Source organism: Manihot esculenta, chromosome 1 (genome assembly GCF_001659605.2).
Source record: "Manihot esculenta cultivar AM560-2 chromosome 1, M.esculenta_v8, whole genome shotgun sequence".
NCBI classification, from domain to species: domain Eukaryota; kingdom Viridiplantae; phylum Streptophyta; class Magnoliopsida; order Malpighiales; family Euphorbiaceae; genus Manihot; species Manihot esculenta.
In genome coordinates, this window is record NC_035161.2 from 8,466,893 (window position 1) to 8,479,301 (window position 12,409).

The window sequence follows — 12,409 nt, forward strand, 5'->3', positions numbered from 1 at the left end:
TGAGATAAGGTTGTGTTTGGAAAAAGATAATCCAAATTATTGTATGAAAAAGAAAAAGTAAAAAAATCTAAATTAATTCAATTTCTCTCTTAAAGGGGCAATTTCTCGTGGATCTTGCTGGTATATACAATTTTCCTCCTTATTTGGTAATGTACAATTTAAAAAATAAATTTTAATTAGTGATAATATGATTTATAAGATTATATTAAATATATATATTTTTATATAATTAGCTTTAATTAAAATTTAATTTTAAATATATATAATATATATATAATATAAAATTGATGGAGTTGGTGATATTGAAGGATGGAATCGACACATTGTCAGATTTAATTGCATGAACGGCCTATGTGTCTCATTCGTGAAAAGCACATTTTCCACACTATCACCATGTTTTATTATTATTATTATTATTATTATTATTATTATTATTATTATTATCTTCCATAGATTTAATTTAAAATTAAATTAAATAAATTAAAAATTAAAATTTTAATATTTATAAAAATTAAATTGAATCGATTTAATTAGAAATTGAATTGAATTGAATCGATCTGATTTAATTTGATTTAGTTCGATTCAATCAGTTTAAATTTTTAATAAATTTATATTTTTTATACTTTATTTTTAATATATTAAAATTTAATTGAAATATTTTAACTTTATATAATCTAATCTTTTTATATTATTAAAAATAATATACTATTATCATTAATTGGTTCGATTTAATTTTTTTAATTTATTTCTAATTAAAATCAAATTTAACTGAAATAATTAAAATTTTTAAAATTAAAAATTCAATCGAATCGAAATGAATAAAAAATTAAATTAAAAATTTAAATTAATTCAATTTGATCAATTTTTTCGAAGCACTTAATTATTATTATTATTTATATAAATATAATTATCTCATAACTTTTTAATAAGAAGTATAAATTAATAGATAATGACACAACTACTCATTTGGGCAGTTAATTAAATGATTAATCACAATGCATATGATTAATTCTGTTCATACAAAACATCAAACACATATTCATTTATAAGAAAATAATTTAAATAAGTTTTTATAAAATAAATAAGTTAAATTATTTTCATTTCAAATAAAAAAATAAATTAAATTAAATTTTTATAAAATTTTTAATTTAAAACAGAAAGTTGATAATCGTAGTAAGCCAAGCTTTCATATCATTAAGAGGTTGATAATATTTTTCCTCCTCTCCAACAATTATAACAGAGGAAATCATGTCTATCAAGCTGATATACAACATCAATAAATAGGAGCGAGCAATATTCGATTCAAATTGAAAAAAAATCAATCGTATTAAATTAATTTAAAATTTTGATTAAGTTTTTATTTATTTCAGTTTGATTCAATTTTTAATTTTATAAATTTTAGTTATTTCGATCCGATTTGATTTTAATAAAAAAAATCAAAAAAATTAAATCGAACCGATTAGTAATTATAATATATTATTTTTAATAATATAAAGAGATTAGATGGATAAAATATTTTAATTAAATTTTAAAATATTAAAAATAAAGAATAAAAAATAAAAAAATTTAATTAAAAATTCAAATTGATTAAATCGAACTGAATTGAATTGAATCAGATTGATTTGATTCGATTTAATTTCTAATTGAAATCAATTTGATTTGACTTTTATAAATATTAAAATTTTAATTTTTAATTTATGCAATTTGATTTTAAATCGAACCAACCGAATAGTCTTCCCGAAAATCTATTCACAAACCAATCGTAACCATTGTATTGTATCATTGCTGATGGATGACATGTAAACAAAGTCGCATTACCTCAACTTCTGGTAAAACCACTAGAGAAGCCAGAATTAGGGTACAGTTAAAAAGGTTAAATTTATTATCGGATTAAATATATTAAATTTTAATTTTTAATTTACTTAGTTTATTTAGCTTTATTTAAATTTATTTAGTCTTAAAATAAATTTGAATTAAAAAATAAAATTTAATATTTTTGACCTATATAATTTTTTTTAGTAAATTTGACTGGTGTAAATATAAATTTAAGATATTTTTTTTAATCATTCAGTTAATGAAAAATCTATATGGCATTTATATTTTGCAAGTTGTTAGCCGTGTGCTGGGGACGGAGTGTCTTTCAAGTTGGTCCATGTTTGGTTGGTCCTTCAGGTTTTCGTCGTATGATCATCAACCTGGAAAAGTCAAGATTTCACATTGCCAAAAAAAAAAAAATTCTGAAAAATTTTATTAAATATATATAAAATATTTATCTAAACTGAATTCGTATGAATCCTTAATATAAATATATAAAATTTTATATAAATTTATTTTTAATTTATATAATATTACTCGAATATATTATAAGAATAATCATACTTTTGAATATTAATATCAATTAGATGCTCATATTTTTCATAAATTTCAAATTAATAGTGTTAAACAATTAGGGAAACTTTAATTTATTTTCAAAAGCTAGAAAATAATTTATTATAAGGATACGAATTCATGGGACCTAATTTTTATTCACCTTTATATTTAACAACTAGCCTTTAAAACATAGTCCAAAAAGGTTTTAGATGAAAATATAAAATTAATATAATTTAATTTATTATCATTTATTTTCCTATAATAATCTAATTTCTATAATATTTAACATTTATAATAATTTAATATGCTAAAAAGTAAACTTCACGTGGGGAAAAAAAATCCCCCATTTTTCTAGCCTTCCACATGGGAAGTTCATTAAATTTTTCAGAGTTATATTGACCATCTTAATTCACGGTGAATTCACAATAAATTTTAACAAATACTTATCTTGTTAAAAAATAAAATAAAATACTTATCTTGTTAAAAATAAAATAAAATAATAATATTAAACGCATCCACAAAAATTAAACGCACCCACAAATTTAATCTGATATTAAATACAATTCAGTAAAATTTGATATCTTCTCAAATTTTATTTTTTCAAGACCCAATTTTCATTTTTTTTTTTAAAATAACAATATTAAACTTATTTCTCCTTGAAAATAAAGATATTTTTTCGAAGATATTAAATTTTGTTAGTAGATTGTGATGACCGCTGGATTTCTCCACCCCGGTTAAGGGCCAAACCCTCGATCGCGGCCCATCGCTCAGAAGCCCACATACCGTCTGCGCTGACAGGCTAGGTCCATTCGAGCCTTGATATAGGACCCCTCTGAATTTCTCAACCAGGCCGGCCTCGCGTTCACTGCACCTTGGGCTGATCTCCTTTGGGCCCAGCTTTGCTTTTGTCTTCTGGCCCAGCCCAGAACCAGAAGGAAGACCCATCCGTCTGCCTCGTGGACCCCTCCACACGCGCTCGGAGAGGATCAGAGGCCGTTACGCATGGGACAGAGATCTGATTCCCTCGTATGTCCATATCAACGTAGCAGAGACAGGTGGTCCAATGATATGCATCCTGTTAGCACATCACTAGCGGACAAAAGGAAACATATAAAAGGAGAAATACCCTCCTCTATTTTTAAGCTTTTATAGTTTTACAAAACCCATTGTAAAAACCCTATTTCTCTGGATCTCAGATCATCAATTGGCGCCGTCTGTGGGAAAACGAAGGAGATCTTTTCATCACCAGAGTTTCACTCTTAACCAAACCCACTGAGATCCACGATGGCTAATCACAATGAAAGCAACCTTAACATCCCAAATGACCTGAGCTCTGCCCAAGAAGGGCAGCAGTTCTCCTTTTCTAGCCCTACAACACTAAACAACCAAACACTCATTCCTCTCAATCCCTCGCCAAGCTTGGCAGGGAATGCTCCCACCGCTACCTTATCCAACTAGGACCTTCAAACCATGGCCCTCCAACTACAGAACACCGCCCACTGGTTGGGGCAGATAATGCAACAAAGGGGCCTAAACACCCCGATGAATACACTCCCGGTGGTAGAAGAACCCCAAACCAATGAGCCCTAACCTATCCCCGATCGCCTTCAAACCAGCAGCCGCGGTATCGGGGAAAGGGAGAGAAGAGCCGGAGAAGAGGAAGAGCCGGAGGCCCGAATCCATGGAAGGAGGGTGAGGGAGATGATAGAAAATGATGAGGCTGACAACTATTCCGCCGGGACAACCAGGTGGACCAGAAGTGAAGCAGAGGAGGAGGAATACCGCCTGGAGAAGAAGCCCAGGCCGGAAGATGAGGATGTGGACCAGAAGCTGCAGAAGTTGAGAGAGCAGCTCTTGGCCGAGCTGGGAAAGAAAGATCAAAGCCAAACCTTCCTGCCTACTTCTTCACCTTTCTCGAAGTGGGTACAGCAGGAAACTGTCCCTAAGAAGTTTATGATGCCATCAATGGCGGCCTATGACGGAGCTGGTAACCCGAGGGAGCACATCATGAACTACAAGACCTTCATGGAACTGCAAACTTTATCGGATGCCTTGATGTGCAAGGTATTCCCAACGACGCTCTCGGGGCCAGCGCGAGCGTGGTTCAACAGCTTGGAGACCGGAAGCATTGGAAGTTTTGGAGATCTGGCCACTCGTTTCATCAGCCGGTTCATCGCCGGGGTGCCAGCGGATAGGAAGACGAGCTATCTGGAAACAGTAAGGCAGAGAAGGGAGGAATCGCTTAGAGAGTATGTAGCTCGTTTCAATACGGAGGCTCTGCAGATTCCCGAGCTCGATGAGGGAAGGGCGGTGGAGGCCATGCAGAAGGGGACGACCTCTGCCGAGTTTTTCGGCTCATTAAGCAGGAAGCCTCCGACCTCACTGGCCGAGCTGATGAAGAGGGCTGAGAAGTATATAAGGCAGGATGACGCTCTGGTGACAAGCCGATTCGCCAAGGGAGGGGCAGGCAAGGAGAAAGCCCCGGAGGAAAGGAGGCCGGAGAAGCATGAAAAGAAACACGGCAAAAGGTCTGAGCCTTACAGACAGCCCTGGGAGCGAAGGGACCAAAGACCTCTTCCCCCTCGGGTATCAGAGCAGAGGCTACTCCCTTCATGGGTTCCGGAGAAGCCGACCCCACTTAATGCCTCTAGAGCCAAAGTGCTCGTAGCCGTCCAAGACAAAGAATTCTTACAATGGCCCAAGCCCCTGAAATCGGAAGCCGACCAGCGAAATCCTGACAAATACTGTCAGTTCCATCGTACTCATGGTCACGACACCAATAACTGTTTCCAGTTGATTGCAGAAATCGAGAGGTTGATAAAGAGAGGACACCTGAAGAACTTCGTGAAGAAACCGGAAGGACAGAGACCTCAGCCCCATCGGCAGTCCAAAGGCCGAGAAGAACGGGAGCTAACCTGGTAAATGATGGGTCCAGTGGAACCATCAATATGATCGTAGGAGGCACAGGAGGTCGGATGAGCCGAAGGGGGAAAAAGAGGAGCAGAGAGGGAGAAAATAGCAGTGCTGAGGTCATGCAGATCGTCGAACACTCTTCAGCGACCATCACTTTCTCCTCGGAGGACGCTCAGGGTGTTCAAATGCCTCATGACGACGCCCTTGTCATTAAAGCTGTCATTCACAACTACTGGGTAAAGAAGATCTTGGTGGATGACGGAAGCAAGGTGAACCTGTTGCCTTATCGAGTCTTCCAGCAGATGGGAATTCCTGAAGAGCAACTGGTTCGGGATCAAGCCCCGATTAAAGGGATTGGAGGAACACCAGTGACGGTGGAAGGGAAAGTAAAGCTAGCCCTTACTTTGGGAGAGGCTCCGAGGGTTCGCACCCATTATGCGGTGTTCCTGGTGGCTAAACTCCCCCTGAGCTACAACGCGATCTTGGGGAGACCTGTGCTGTTTGACTTTGAGGCCGTCACCAGTATCAGATATCTGGCGATGAAGTTCCCAACAGAAGCAAGGGTGGGGATAGTTTGGGGAAGCCAGGAGGAAGCAAGAGCAGTATACCTGGCTACGGTGGCAGAACCGAGCCTAACAGAGGAAGGGCTGGATTCAGAAGTCTTAGAGGTCAGGGACGAGAAAACAGAGGCCAGGACAGAGCCGGTGGGGGAACTGGAGACTTTTCCCTTGTCAGAGGTGGAAACAGATAAAGTCTTCAGTCTCAACGCCGGCCTCACAAAAGAGCAGAAAACCGAGGTCATGAGCCTGGTCCAAAGTCACGCGCCAAGCTTCGCCTGGAAGCCTTCTGACATGCCCGGAATTGATCCCGAAGTGATGACACATAAGCTGAATGTCCTCCCCGAAGCCAGACCAGTAAAGCAGAAGAAGAGGGTGGTAGGAAGGGAAAAGCAACAGGCTACCAGGGAGGAAGTACAGAAGTTAGAAGAGGCAGGCTTCATTAGGGAAGTCACGTACCCGCAGTGGTTAGCTAATCATGTACTAGTCAAAAAAGCCAATGGCAAATATAGGGTGTGCATAGATTTCACTGACTTGAATCAGGCCTGCCCTAAAGATTGTTATCCCCTCCCTGATATTAATAAAATGGTCGATTCTACGGCCGGTTTTGATTATATGTCGTCTTTGGACGCAATGTCTGGTTATCATCAAATCCCAATGGATAGGTCGGATGAAGAAAAGACCTCGTTCATAACAGAAGATGGGACTTATTGCTATAGAGCCATGCCTTTCGGATTGAAAAACGCCGGGGCAACTTACCAAAGACTGATGAACAAAATCTTCAAAGAACAGATCGGCAGAAACGTAGAAGTTTATGTGGACAATATGGTGGTCAAGAGCCTAACTTTCCAACAGCACGTGGCAGATTTGAGGGAGGTGTTCGGAGTATTAGATCAGTACAGAATGAAGCTGAATCCAGCAAAGTGCGCCTTCTTCATCAGAGGAGGAAAATTCCTAGGATACATGGTGAGTGGGAAAGGCATCGAGCCCAACCCGGAGAAGGTAGAGGCCATATTAAATATGCCAGAACCGACCTGCGTAAGGGACGTCCAGAGACTAACCGGGAGAGTAGTGGCACTTAATCGATTCATGTCGAGGTCGGCAGAAAAGTGTTTACCATTCTTCAAAAAGTTGAGGAAAGTGCCAAACTTCGAATGGACAGAAGATTGTCGAGAAGCCTTCAAAGAACTCAAAAGTTATCTCAGCTCGCCTCACGTGCTTAGTAGCCCCGTAGAAGGTGAAGAACTTCTGATATACCTGGCAGCCTCTGAGCAAGCAGTCAGCGCTGTGTTGATAAGGGAAGAAGAAGGAGAGCAGAAGCCTGTTTTCTATGTCAGCAAGGTGCTTAAAGATGCCGAGGTCAGATATTTGAATATTGAGAAGATAGCGTACGCTCTACTATTGGCAGTCCGAAAGTTCAGGGTTTATCTGGAGAGCCACCAAGGAGTAGTGATGATAGATCAACCATTGAAGAAGATTCTGCATAGACCAGAGACCTCAGGCCGGATGCTAGCATGGTCCCTTGAGATCAGTCCTTACTGTCTAGAGTACCGACCTCGAATAGCTATAAAATCTCAGGCCCTTGCCGACTTCATAGCAGAGTGCACATTCAGTAAGGAACAAGGAGAATCATCTTCAGAAGTATCGGGGAAGGAAAGAAAGGAAGAACTCTTCCAAAAGTTCAGCTGGAAGTTATATGTGGACGGGGCTTTAGGCGCCGGAGGCAGCGGTGCAGGAATAATGCTTAAGGGGCCTGGAGAATTTAAGGTTTGCTACGCCCTGCGCTTAGGATTCAAGGCCTCCAATAATGTGGCGGAATATGAAGTCCTAATAAACGGAATGATGGTGGCAATGGAGGTAGGGGCAACCGACCTCGAAGTAAATAGCGACTCACAACTGGTGGTCAATCAGATAATTGGGGCGTATCAGGCCAGGGATCCAACCATGCAGAGTTACCTGACAAAAGTAAAAGCAATAGAGGCTGAGTTCATAGATCAGGGAGTTGCCATCAAATTTCAAAGAATACCACGAGAAGAAAATGAGGAAGCAGACCTGCTTAGTCGGTTGTCCAAAGAAGAACTAGAACAGCTCCCCGATGAAGTGTACATACAACACGTCCTTACGCCTGCTTTTAGTAAAACAAACACGGTGCTGCAGGTGGAACAAAGCCCAACTTGGATGATCCCATACCTAGAATACCTGGAGAAGGGAAAGCTCCCCGAGGATAATGACAAGGCCAGAAAGATAGCAACTCGTGCTGCCAACTATCAAGCAGTAAGGGGGACCTTGTACAGAAAAGGGAAGTCCAGCCCGTGGCTCCGGTGTGTGAGCCCGAAAGAGGCTACAAAGGTGATGGAAGAGATACACAGGGGAATATGTGGAGCTCACGAAGGGGCAGGGACATTAGCCAATAAAATATTCAGGCAAGGGTACTATTGGCCGACTGTTAAAAGGGAAGCAGAAGAGTTTGTCCGAAGGTGTGACGTATGCCAAAGATTTGCTAACGCCATCAAAGTCCCAGCCACTCCTCAAGCCAACATATCCAGCCTATGGCCATTCTCACAATGGGGAATAGACATCTTGGGACCCTTCCCCAAGACCACGGGGCAGAGGAAATTCGTGGTGGTGGCTGTAGAATACTTCTCAAAATGGCCAGAGGCGAAAGCAATAGCCACGATCACAGCTCGCAAGATGATAGACTTTGTATGGGGAAACATCATATGCAGATTTGGCATACCAAGAGTGCTCATCTCAGACAATGGCAGACAGTTCGACTGCAGCACCTTCAGAGCATTTACAGCGAACATGGGCATATGGCATAAATTCTCTTCCGTAGCCCATCCTCAAACTAATGGTCAAACGGAGGTCACCAACAGAGCTATCCTCCAAGGGTTAAAGAAACGGCTGGATGGGGCAAAGGCGAACTGGGCAGAAGAGCTCAACAGTATCCTGTAGGCACTCCGAACTACCCCCAGAACATCCACCAAAGAAACACCCTTTGCACTGGCTTACGGCACAGAAGCCGTAGTCCCAGTCGAGCTGCAAATCCCCACTCATCGAGTCCAATTTGTTAACGAGAACACTAACGATGACAAATTAAGGAGCAACTTGGACGCCCTCAAAGAAATTAGGGAGGAAGCTCAAATCCGAACTGCTGCTTATCAACAACGGGCAGCCCGTTATTACAACCAGAGGATCAGGGAAAGAAGTCTAAAGGTAGGGGACCTAGCCCTAAGAAACTTAGAAGCTACGGGAAAAAGAGCAGCAATGGGCAAATTGGCACCGACCTGGGAGGGCCCATTCAAGATAACAAAAGTGGTCAAGGCAGGAGTATATCGAATTGAAGATATGCAGGGAAACCCTGAGCCCCATGCCTGGAATATCCAGCACTTGAAGAGGTATTTCCCTTGAAATATTCGTAAAGAAAAATATTGTACTCTGAAAAGCACAAATGAATGAAATAACACTATTCTTTGTACAATGATGTTACCTCTATTATGAATGTTGCTTCTCTTTTAAAAAGGAAAGAACAAGATATGAAAACCCTGAGACACAGAGACCTCAGAAGTAGAAGACCGGGATCCCCTAGAACTCCCGGAAAAACAAAGAAGACCAGGATCCCTTAGAACTCCCGGGAAAACAAAACAAAAACGGCCGGCAAGGATCTTAAAAGACCTCCCGGAGCATGAAGACCGGGATCCCCTAGAACTCTCGGGAAAACAAAGAAGACCGGGATCCCTAAGAACTCCCGGGAAAACAAAACAAAAACGGCCGACGATGATCTTAAAAGACCTCCCCGAGCATGAAGACCGGGATCCCCTAGAACTCCCGAAAAAACAAAGAAGACCGGGATCCCTAAGAACTCCCGGGAAAACAAAACAAAAACGGCCGGTGAGGATCTTAAAAGACCTCCCGGAGCATGAAGATCGGGATCCCCTAGAACTTCCGGGAAAACAAAGAAGACCGGGATCCCTAAGAACTCCCGGGAAAACAAAACAAAAACGGCCGGCGAGGATCTTAAAAGACCTTCCAGAGCATGAAGACCGGGATCCCCTAGAACTCCCGGGAAAACAAAGAAGACCGGGATCCCTAAGAACTCCCGGGAAAACAAAACAAAAACGGTCGGCGAGGATCTTAAAAGACCTCCCGGAGCATGAAGACTAGGATCCCCTAGAACTCCCGGGAAAACAAAGAAGACCGGGATCCCCTAGAACTCCCGGAAAAACAAAGAAGACTGAGATCCCTTAGAACTCCCGGGAAAACAAAACAAAAACGGTCGGTGAAGGTCCTAAGGGCCTCCCAGTGCAAAAATTCCCAATACCATATGCAGGGACAACGCATAAAAACACGGCTCCGATCTCACACGAAAGACGAGTCCTAAGCTACCGATGAAAAACAAGATTCCGACCTCCCGAGAGAGCTTGGGGCACAATAGCCAAAAGCGCCATAGCCCCAAGCCGACCTTAAAAAGTGTAATACCCGGCTAGACTCCGGTATCGGAATTCCTACCGTCCGGTGGAATCTCGGATGTCGGAGACCTCTAGAAGGGTAAAACCATATTTTCATGAAATGTTTTAATGTTTTTGATGATTTTAAGTAAAGAGGAATTGAGTTTTTGAATAAAAACATCCTTGGAGGAAACTCAAGTTCGGCCGCCGAACATGCATGCACTTCGGGAGTGCTTTAGGCCCCCGAAGGCATAAGTGAGGAAAGTCCAGGTTCAGCCGCCAAACCTCAAGTTCGGCCGCCGAACATGGCATGCATGCGGAGGCACTTTCGGCCCCCGAACGTGGCCTGGCCAGCCACTATAAAAGGGTCCCTTAGCCGAAAACGGGCGAGCTTTTTCCCCATTTTCGGCCAAGGTGAGCCCTTCCGCCATTCTTCACCATCCTTGAGTTCTTTCCTTCAAACCTTTCAAGATTTTCACAAGTTTTTACGTTGTTTTGAAGATTTTCGAGTTTAAAATAAGTTTTGGAGCTTTGAGGTTCAAGAACTCAAAATCTCCCACCTCCGAGTTTAGGACGTCTCTCTCTCGATCTTCAAGAGGTAAGAGCCGATCTTAAGCTCATTTCATGTTTAAAGTAAGTTTTATGCAAGATCTATGGGGTAGAATGCATGTTTAGCTCATAGTTAGGTTTTTGAGTTAATGTTATGTTTTGAGTAATGTATGTTGGATTTGTGTTGTTGTTGTGTGTTGTAGTTGGGGTTTAAGTTAGTTTGAAGCCCCTAGGAGCCAATGTATGTATATTTGCATGTTTTGGTTGAGCTAAATGCATGATTGGAAGTTTTGGGAGGCAAATGTGCTTGAGGAGCCAAGTTTCTGCCCTTTGGCAGAAACCAGGTTCGGCAGCCGAAGGAACTTTCGGCCGTTGAACATGGCTGGGGAGGCAGGCCTTTCGGCTGCCGAAGTTGCCCCCGAAAAGAGACTTTCGTCTCTGTCTGGGACTTTCGGCCGCCGAAGGTGCCGCAGAACCTGCCTGGGTTTCGGCTCTGGAGGGACTTTCGGCCGCCGAAGGTGCCGCCGAACCTGCCCTGTTTTGCCTTCCTTTGCATGATGTTTTGAGGTGTTTTAGGGGGGGTTTTGGGGGATGTTTTTAGAGTTATGTGCTAGTTGTTTGGTCCCTCATTTGAGTCCACCTGTGTAGGTTCGGACCCGAGGAACCGAGGACCCCAGCAGTGAGTTAGCTGCATCAGTCTTTGTCTGTAGAGCTTCAGCCAGAGGTGAGTAGAATAAACCTTTATGTTTTTAAAGCAAATGAATTATAAAGTTGAGCATGTTCATGCATCATGAATGCCATGTGATGAATTAGGTTGTTTGCATTAGAATTCACGAATATGTTGCATTGCATTTATGATGTTGATGTGGATTGATCATTGAATGATCCTTTAGTCCTCATATGGTATGATGATGCTACGGCATGAGATGGTATGGAAGTCCAGGTTGTACCCATTCTACGTCCCTGGCACTATGTAAGAGAAAGTCCAGGTTGTACCCATTCTACGTCCCTGGCACATTGGTATGTATGATGTGCTATGTTAAGAGAAAGACCGGTTGTACCCATTCTACGTCCCGGCACTTTGGAAATGTAGAGGACTATTGGTGACAATACCATCCAAGATGTGATTAGTTGTGATGTGTTGCATTACATAATGGCATGAGATTTAAATGTTGTTTTCTATTATTCTGCCCACTGGGCTCTAGTAGCTCACCCCTTTTCCCTAATCCCCCAGGATTGCAGGTACGGGCTAGACAGAGAAGTCAAGAAGAGTAAAGTCTTATGTTTGTAATAGATAGATAGTGGACATGGTAAATGGTATAATGATGTAAAGTTAAATAGTTATGTTATGTATAATGATATTGAGGTTTAGAAGTGTGCTTGACCATAGTTCATTGTAATCCCTTGTTGATACATGATCTTAATATCTATTGATGTTTATGTTTAACCAACTCAACTTATGATGTATCGCCCATTGGGGCATTGATGAGATCCCACAGAGGGGTCAAGTTTATGAGTAAGATTATGTTTTAGTGCATGCACAGGTTGAGTTTGGTGTATGAGGAATGAATG